This window comes from Xiphophorus couchianus, chromosome 19 (genome assembly GCF_001444195.1).
Source record: "Xiphophorus couchianus chromosome 19, X_couchianus-1.0, whole genome shotgun sequence".
NCBI lineage: Eukaryota > Metazoa > Chordata > Actinopteri > Cyprinodontiformes > Poeciliidae > Xiphophorus > Xiphophorus couchianus.
The window spans coordinates 22,852,711-22,862,796 of record NC_040246.1 but is presented as its reverse complement, the minus strand read 5'-3'; the positions used below and the strand labels follow the sequence as shown (position 1 = coordinate 22,862,796).

At 39.2% G+C, this 10,086-nt stretch overlaps 1 long non-coding RNA gene across 1 annotated transcript; it reads right to left on the bottom strand.

Annotated features, from left to right (window-relative positions):
* Positions 1–2,061: 2,061 nt before the first annotated feature.
* On the bottom strand, positions 2,062–9,542 carry LOC114133871 (uncharacterized). The gene is made up of 2 exons (XR_003593297.1): positions 8,944–9,542; positions 2,062–5,596 (listed from the first exon to the last, which is right to left on the bottom strand). It is a non-coding gene; the product is annotated as an uncharacterized LOC114133871 (long non-coding RNA).
* Between the last annotated feature and the right edge of the window lie 544 nt (positions 9,543–10,086).

Here is a 10,086-nt window from a genome sequence, read left to right as displayed (position 1 = left end):
GCTCTTTTTTTCCAAGTTCTGAAATTTTCCTTGTGTGACATCATAAAACATCTGAAGAAATCATCCAAAATATCAGGAAGAGGATTGTGAATCTGTAAAAGTTTGTTCGTCTTTGGGTTGATTATTCAGACGCCCGAAGGTTTTATATTAATCTGTTTAAGCTATTTTACACAGAGGAAGAAGCCGTTACTCCAACAGTGACATAAAAGTCAGAATGCAAATGCACTTAGAGACAAAGTCCGCAAATCAAAAGAGGATAAATCTGAACACCAACCAAAGATAATAAACCAAACCGCAAAGATAAAAGAAAGAAGAAACTAAACACAAAGGAAATAAACTAAACAGCCCCAGTGAGCGTCACAGAATGAACTGAACGTAGAATAACGATAATAAACCACAAATGATGACAGCTCAAATACAATAAAAACAGAAACACAAGAGGGCCTGGTGCACTTCCCAAACCAGATGGATTCATGAGGAAAAGAAGAGCTGAAGCAACATCTGAAGACGTCATGCAGTAAGTTAAAGCAGCTGAGTTTTCAAAACCAATAATGGCTCCAAAGCACAACGGAAAGTCAGCTACACAGCGACTGGAGGAAGATAAAGTCATTCATTTGTTCTTAAACAGAGGACATCACAAGACAGTAAACTATACTAAATTCAATTAGATTTTGATTAGAGTCCAAATCTAATCAATAACCTATAACTCATAAGAAACTATCATAAAATTATCTGTGTTTTCCTCAGGTAGGATGCTGCAGATCTGACCTCTGACCCTCTGATCTGAAGAGCCGCTCTGAGGTGACAGGTTTCACCATCACATGACACACAAACATTTTCCATGCATTGTAAGATTTCCAATCTGTCCCAGCCAAACCCAACCAGACACTTTCTCCCCTCCAGTTTTACATTTATATCAGGATTTGTCATGGCTTTCAAAGCCGCTCCCTGATTTTTGATCACAGGATTTATTTCTCTGCAAGAATAAATGTGAAAAAGTCCAGATGGATATGTATATGCTGTGTGACAGGAAATCTATGCAGGACACATCTACTGCAGAAATCCTGTCTGATGTCTGAGGCCGACTCAGAGTCAGCGATGCTGCTGAGTGAAAGGTGCTGAAAAGGTTAGACTTCTGATTTTTGGCGTTTCTCACTTGAAGCTTCACATTTCTCCAACTATATAATAGATCTTCTTGTTAAAGGTTCAGTCTTTAGTGTCTTGGTCACTGCTGGAAGTTTCCCTGTATCTGTGCAGACCATACTTAGCCTATTTTAGATTATGTAATATATAAGATATAAGAAGAAGAAGAAACATCCACTTACTTGTCATTATTTCCACATCATTTGTTCCATTGAAAATATTTGCAGTTCTACTCAGAATCAGAGTGAAAAGTATAATCTGAGGTTCTCTGGAACATTATTCCAGCCTGTGACTCAGTGCTGATGTGTTTTATTGACGGTTTTCATTCACGTCCAGCTTAGCGGTGATTGGCTCCAACAGGGAGGAAATGTTCTGCTCCTTTCCCAATCCATATTTCCTCTTCAGTTTTCAAACTGCTTTTGGTTCCTTTATTCTGTCTTCACTTGAATTCTGCAGTTTTATATAAAACATGTTAAACAATCAAACATTTGTCCAGATTTTCTTCCAGTTAAAAAAATCTCGACACAGTTTGGGGAATCTTTGGGGTAAAAACTTCATCATCTGATAATACTAATTCATTATCTGATTTAGTATTGTGTTAGAACACAATACATGTGTTCTAACACATGTATTGAGATGAAAAAGAGAGTAAACTGGAGCCCAGAAGCCTTTGCATCGTTTCTGTGCTGCTCCTGCTGCAGGTTGACTTTCCTCCACAGCTTGCTGTTGTCATGTATGAGCAGATCACGTCCTGTTGACTTAGAGACGTTTGTGTGGCAGACGGATTAATTGCTGGTGCAGCTGTTCGTTTTTGTTAAACCATGGAAATGGTGTCAGCTCATTTAGAAAGAGATGCAGAGACAATGGGTTGGTTGAATCAGCAGGATTCAGGTGAAACAGCAGCTTAGACCAGGCCTGTGGTGTTTTATTGATTTAATTCATTAACTTGTTTATATCTTTAGACAGTTTTTCCAATGAAAATATCAGTCAGGCTGTTTCAGTCTCCTTTGCCTAAACAGGATTATTCCAGTATGTTGGTCATCATACAGCATTCCTACTGGAGTGGCAAATTGTTCTGACGCTCCTTTATGCATCTGACTTAAAAGATACAAATCACACAGAGATAGAATGAAAATGAATTTGTTTAAGGCAATATGTGCTTTATACATCTCTGTCCTTCTAGTTTCAAGCTCTTTCACGTTTTTCTCTCCATCTTTCAGATGGATTTGCAACGAGACGTAAAACTTGGTCTCGCTGCTCCAGAAAAACGCTCTAAACTCTGAAAATTTGGCTTTTCATCCAGTCAGTCTTCTTTCAGGCCCAGATATGATCATACATGGTCTTAGTTTCCAAAAGAGCTTCCAGCTTGTTTTTCATCTCAAATAAAAATAAAAATGCATATTATTCATTCCTCAACACTAACATGCCCTGATAAAAATCAAACATGTTTATTTGTTTTGTAATGAAATGCAGACTGAAAAATCTTTCCATTATTTGTCAGCCTGTACAGAGATTATTACGTTCTGATGCACATCAACAGAAATAAGAACTGTTCACATTTCAAGGTAAATAGAACATGAAGAATCAAAGGTACAATAAATATGAATACATTCATAAGACGTTTCCATGTGCTCTTTAAACTGTTTTTTAGCTGGCTGTGAAGAAGCAGCAGCAGGAAGATCAGGTTTCAGCAGATCTTTCATTCTTTCATGTTTTTCTTCTTCTCTCCCTGTGATCATGTTCAGGATCTCAAGCACTGATTGAAAACACTGGCTTGTTGTTGAGTTGTCTTCATGTTTCTTTAAAGGAATGAATACATGGGCATCTTAATAAATTAGAATATCATTGCACAGTTATTTTATTTCAGTCATTCAATTCAAAAAGTCTGACTCATTAAACTGAAATATGCTGTAAATTCTCCCAAAGTGATCAATTTGAAGTATCCAAGGATTTTAATGGAAAGTTAAGTGGAAGGAAGCAGAAAAAGATGCATGAGTAACAAGTAAAGCTCTGCATTCAGAGACGATATTAGTTGCTGCTGTAAGCAGATCGCTGCTGTCTGACGGGAACGTTCTTCTTCTGTGCGAACGGGAAACATAAACCGTTCACTTGGAAAACTGATTGTGGTCACATTTATCAACAACCAGGCAGGAAAAAAACAGAAGAGTGACAGCTGAGGTCCATGTCTTGTGAATCTCTAATAAACTCTTGACTGAGGTTTGCATCACTTTCCTCTCAAGGCTGAGGTTATCCATGCTGCTTCTTCAAGCTTTTTCTTCCACTTAACTTCCTGTTAGTACGCTTGGATATAAAGCAATCTATTTGGATTGGATCATCATGTTTGGTTCCTTGCTAACATCTTACTTTAGTGCAAAGAGTTGCAGCCAGAAGCCAGCTGTTTTGCAGCAGAGACTCAGGAAACATGCAGCAGAAAACCATCAGCAGTTTATCTCCACTGGTCTTTACCTTTTTACTCCCAATTACATCAGCAGCTCAAAGCGGGTTCTCATTTAAAGTTCTGGATCTGATCAAATTAAACTGGAGGCTTGACTCATTTTTTTAGTGGCTGAAAAACTTTGAAAAGTTTTGAGCAGAAACTGTGGTTGGGTTTAGGAAGGCACTTTGGTCAAAGTCGCAACACAAACCCACAAAAAGGCTCAGAAACTCAGAACCAAGCAAAAGAAAACCCGAGTGTAAAAGTTCAGCTGCAGTCTGACGCAGCAGATCCCTGTTTGTGGTTTCATGGTTTCATTTCTCTGTTTGTGCTTATCAATGGAAGCAGAACCTCACAGAAAATTCATCTAAAAACTGAAAGTTTCTGACTTTAACATGATCATCCAATCATCAGCAGAAAGCAAAGGAAACAACGTTCTGTGTTAGGAAACCAGGCAAAGATCCGTTTTAACGTTCAAACTGCTGCATATTTAATATTTGCAGTTACAAGAGCAGTAAATTGGAGTAAATCAAAATAAAACATTTAAGCTCTCTTTAAATGTTTTACTAACCTCAACAAAGTGCCAGTTCCTAAACGTAACCTTGAAAAGTTTCTGGAGGCTGAAGGGATTATAATCTCTGAACCAAACAGATTTATTTACAGAGGCGAAACCTCAGTGTCATTTTTTCTGTGTTTAATATTTTGATGGATATTTAAGCAGATCAAAAATACATAATTATTTTTAAGGTCCTGAGTAAAATAGCTTTATCTATGAATTGCTTGCAATCTGCAGCTCCACCACTGGGTGTCGCTAGAAGTTGATTTTGAACTTTTCTCTTGTTTTTTATGTTCCTGTGACCTAAAAACTGAAAATCTTTAAAACCACATATTGACCCAAAATTAATAAAATTCTCCAAACTCAACATAAAAGTTTAGTATGTTCCGTTTGAAAGTTGATTGAAATTAAGATTTAAATGATATTTTAAATAAAATGATACTTGTACATTTAAATATCCAGATAATTTTTCATTGTTTGCTTAGTCATTACCTCGAGTTTTAAGTCATTACAAGTCAGTGATGTTTGAAATGGAAAATGAAATGAAATTATATTTTTAGATGATGTCTTTTACATATGTCTCAAACATTTCTGACCTCACGCCATATAAAATCTGCATTTGGCCCATGAAGTGAAACAGCCGCAGCTAAAAGTCCTCCTGAGAAGTTTTTTCATGTATATGGATGGATTTTATTAGAATATTGATAACTATTACAGGTTAAAGAGATGCATAAAAACCTTGAATAATATATGATAATCATGCTGTTTCCTATAAATGTCTCTAGCTCAGTCTCATCTTTCTTCAGCTGTTGTCAAACACAAAGCCTGGTGAATTCATCATGGATGAATTTCAGCTCCAGCTCAATTCAAAATTCGTTTTCTCAATAAACAGTTCAATAAATGACTCAAATCCGTGTAAATTAAACTAATTATTAATAAAGATTTTATAGAAGTTGATGTGAAATGTCTCACTTGTTCCATTATAGAAGGATGAAAACAATCATGTTGGCTTTACTGAAATTCTGGCTCTTCCCAAACATGAGCGCCTTCCCTGGACGCGGTCTTTAGGTCCAGGAGCTGGAAACAGCCGCAGACTTTGAACGTTTCTTGTTCATTTCATGCACTTTTTATTAGCAGTCAGAAACAATCCGATCATCTGGATGGTTTATGGTGCAGCATGATCTGCATGAAGCCGTCGTCCAGCCTCGAACCCGGCTCCAGTCTGGCTGGCTGCGCAGCGTGACGTGACGTGGTGAAGCCGGTTAGCAATTTGCGGCCTACAGTGTTGTGTAAATGTAGACGAAGATGATGACGACCAGGTTGAGAATAGTTCCTATGATGCCCAGCATGGCCAAGATGCTCTCCTCCTTACTTTCCTTGTCTTGGGTTCCCTTTTCCTCATCACTGCAGACAGCGTTTACCATTTTCCCCGCAAAAGTCTTCAGTTTTTGTCTCGGACCGATCTGGAGCAGAAGCATAAAAAAATCCGTTAAACACAAATCCTGTTTAGGTGAGTGCAACTGTTTCTTTTTAAATGCAGACTGACTTTGAGGTTTGAATGGTGACGAGTAAATAATTAGAATATTTTAAAAAATCCAGATAACTGCATATTTACAACAAGCAAATGCTAAGTTGCTGGTTTTTTCCACTTTATTGTAACGATTATAACATACAACTCAAAAAAAGAACAAATACATTCATTTGGGGTAAATGCTATTTAAAACGTTGTTCAACCCGGTTGTATGAGTTTTCACCCGTTAGCATTAGCATCAGCACCCAGTTTCCTTTGGAATGATTCTGTTAGCATCCCACATCCTGACTTGGTCATATTTAGTTTACAAGCTAAATATATATACTGTATAGTTACTAAACAGTTTTGAGCTAAATGTTTAGCTTGCCAACAAAATATTTTGCTAGCTAACTCAATATTGTTTTGTTAACAAGCTTGTTAACCTGGTTCCAAGCTAACCTGGTTAGCTAACCCGGTTAGCTTTTAACGGAGTTAGCTAGCTTATTTACTTTTTAAATAAATACGTACTTGTTAATTACTTATTTAATTAACAAGTATTCACTTTATACTTGCTAAGCTACTTAGCTTAACACTAAATACGTAACAGGCTGAGTATTTGGCTTGTTAACAAAATTAAATGTGAGTTGCAACATGTTGTCAGCTAAATATTTAGCTTGTTAACAAAGATAACAGCTAATATTTAGTTAGCAAACAAAATATTTAGTTCCAAACAAAATAGTTTGGAGCTAAATATTTGTATGATTTACAATCTTTAGCCTCCAGCAGCTGCATTAAGTTTTCAGTTAGTGTTTGTAAAGCAGTTTCAGGATAAATGGGTGAATTTTAATTATCTTCAGTGATCAGATCAAAGTTTGACCTTGATGTTTGTTCCTTTAAAGCTTCATGACAGAGAAAAGACAGCAAATATTTCTGCTCTCCGCAGCCACAGCCTGTCTTCCTCTGTTGTGATGGAGCGCCAGCTCTCATCTGTGTGATTTCACAGGTGTGTGTGTGTGTGTGTGTGTTGATATGCGTGGCCCGGGGTGCCCTGTTAGAAACTAGCTGCATGCTGTCGGCCTTCAGGCGCAGCAGCTTGTGAGAGTTGGCATCCAAACGCCTCTCATGAGAAAAGTGCTTCTCATGCGGGTCAACGGCTTTTTAACGGCAGCAGAATCAAGAGAACCAAAAATAAACCGTCTAACACGGAGCCAGACTCTGAAAAACACTTCGGATGCAAGAATTGACTTCCATCAAGTTACCTGAACCACAAACAGAAACAGCTTCTGCCTCCAGGATGGAGGGATAGATAGATGGATAGATGCTGTTAATACATCATCCATCCATCCATTTTTCCATCTGTCCATCCATGATGACCAAAATTGTTTCACTTCATTGAGTTTTATTCACATTTAATTTTGCAGATAAGGTAAATATCTACATGCACCAGCTTCTACCAGACAAACTGGTAAATAAAATGCATTCATGAAGGAAATTGAGCATATTTCTGTTGACTCTAATCATATTTGACATTATGAAACTCATTGTTATATGTATAATTCAGTAATTAATAAAAGTTTAATTTTATTTATTCCTTTAATGGATAAACAGTTTATACGTACATTTTGCACTTTAAACTGTAAATTTTCACTCATGTTTGATTTTCTTATGGTATTCTACATCTTGAACAAAAAATCTGATGTGTTTCCTTCAGGAAAATGAATCCTTAGATTATTCAGATAATAGAAAAATTAGCAGGAAGAAAAGTCATTAGTGGCAGTCGTTATTTTAATTACTGATTTTATTGTTTGCACTCATTTATATGAGCTGCTAGGGGGAAAATGTCCTGATGGAGTCCTTAAGTGATTTATTACAAAGATGCTCCTGCATGGCGTCTGCAGCAAAACATCCAGACACGTTTCTCTCCTGTCTGACAGGGAAACTCGTTGAGTTCTGAGTTTCCTCCTCTGACCCGTATCGATGCTCTCTGACGGTCTCTCCTGGGACGACGCTAAACTAAACAACGCCCCCAACCTGAACTGGTTGTTGTGTGCTGCACTGGATGTGCTCCGATGCATGAAGACGATCTAAACAAGCACTCAGCAAAAAACTAAAAACAGTGAAGAGGGAGAAAAGTTACAAATCACATCAGGTGAAAAGCTGCTCTCATGGCTGCAGCTGGTTCCGACTGGAACCTTTGTATTCACATGTTTCCGCTACGCCCATAAATCTGACGCACAACTGACATCTGCTAAGAACAACGGATTCATTTCTGTTTCTAAAACTGATCTGTTTGGATGCTAGAAAAGACTATTGTTGTGCTAAACGGAGTTAGCTTATCAGAAAAGTTATTCAAACCTAAAATAGCATTTCAATGCTAAACATGTAGAAGCTAACGCTAATGTCAGGCTCCACAGTCCACATTTCCAAAGAAGCTCCACGAATGATCAGGACTTCCTGAAAAAGATGATGGTTGGAGGACAGATTTGGATTGTTGTTGAACTCATGTCTGTTTATTTCTATAATCCAGATTTCTGAATTGGTTTCTGAATTGAAAATGTTGCTCATTTTGTCAATATATTATTTTCGATTAAAATGTGATGAATTAATTGGAGATCTTTCAGTAAATTTTAAGCAAATCCCATCACTAATATAGATACTCTATCAAAGATTTGGCTCTTGAAATAAAAACAGCAGACTGACAGGAAGTCAAACCTGAAAATGTTGGCACATGAAACCGTACCTGGATGCCTGTTCTGCCCCTCAGGAGGCCCGGGTCGGATCATCGGAGAATGAAACCTTTTGCCACTTGAATAAACCCGAGCATGTGGAACAGCTGCAGACGCTAACCCGCTCTGACAGGCTCAGGTGCTTTTGGCATTGTCTTAAAATGGAAATAAAGCAAACAGCTCCCAGCCCCTCCCCAGCGTGCATGACACCCAGCAGACGCTCACTCATTCCTCCTCTGCTTCATGGAGGAGCAGCAGAGGAAATACTCCAACTAATCGCCCGCTTGACCCATTTTCTGCCCGTTGTTCTGGGACTGAGTGGAAAGTGACACTCATGATGAAACTGGATCGCTCTGAACTCCATCTGAACAAAAAGTCAAATCTGAAGCTTCGTCCCATAAAATGATGTAATATTTTAGGAAAGTCTGAGATGAGTTGTTTTTATTCAGAAACACAAAAGTAAAATGAAAATGAAAAGTTTGATTTGAAGAGAAGATTCAATGATTCATGCAAATTTCCCACATTAAACATAAAATGTGTCAGAAGTCCAGATGAAGATGTTCAGAGTGTTTACCTTCCAGAGCATCAGGAGGAGCGTGGACATGCTGGGGGGGGGCGCCTTCCTGCAGCGCATCGCTGGCAGCTAGGGGGAAGCTCTGCCCCTCTCATCCTCCACGTCCAGGTCGGCTGCCTCGTCTGCCCGGCGCTCCCGCTTCGGCTCTCTGGTTGCACGGCGGCTCCTGCTGCGCTCCAGCGTCTCCGCCGCAAATTTCATCTCACTGGTCGCCAAGTTTCAGCCGCTGTCACTTTCCCCCCCTCAGCGCTGAGCCGCCACCTCTCGCTCCGCTCTCCTCCTCTTGTCTGTGGAAGGATGATGTCAAGTTGAAGAATAGTGAGTTGATGTGCAGACGGGGGTGGGAGAGGAGCCGAGCCGCTTCATGTGAATGTTTTCATCTTCTTTTGTCTCCAAACAGGAGAAGCTGTCGGCGTTTTCTCTGCTTCCTCTCAGCTAAACTTTCTCAGATGTTTGGTTCATTTTGAGGCTTTTGAGTGTTTCACACCGAAAAAGTGATTCTTTCTCCACTTGGATGTGTCTCCTTGTGTTGGCAGGAGATGAACACTGACTGGTTTTAAGGAGGAGGAGGAGAAAGCGAAGGAGGAGGACAAAGAGGAGGAGGAGGAAAAGGAGAAGGACAAAGAGGAGGAGAAAGCGGCGGAGGCAGGCAGCTACTGAAGGAACCAGTCGGCTCACGCTGACGCCTTCCTGGTTGCTTTCCGTCCGCAGGCCAGAGGTATCCCCTGCTCCCTCCCCGCTGCGCATATTAATGCTGCCACGGTTGCCTAGCAACGGCTCCGGGGAGCCTCACGCCGCCTGACGACAGGCAGAGTCCGGGATGAAGGGCGAGAGTTTCCCCTGCTTTTATTTTGGTTTTTTACTAGAATGTGTGTATGATCACTTCTGATAAAAATAACCTGCAGAGTTTGTAGAATAAACCCTAAAACTGCTTCAATGTATTTTCACTCCAGTAAAAGTTAAAAGTATCCATCCAAGAAATTATTTGATAAAAACCGAGTCAAGAGCTGAGTAACTGGTGAAAACTGTTTTCCAAATCAGTTTCTTTCAGAATAAAACTGGTGATTTTTTGGTTAAAACGATTTCGTTTAGGGAATTTACTCAGTGGGTTGAGGATCAAGTAGCAATACTTTAAATACTCCT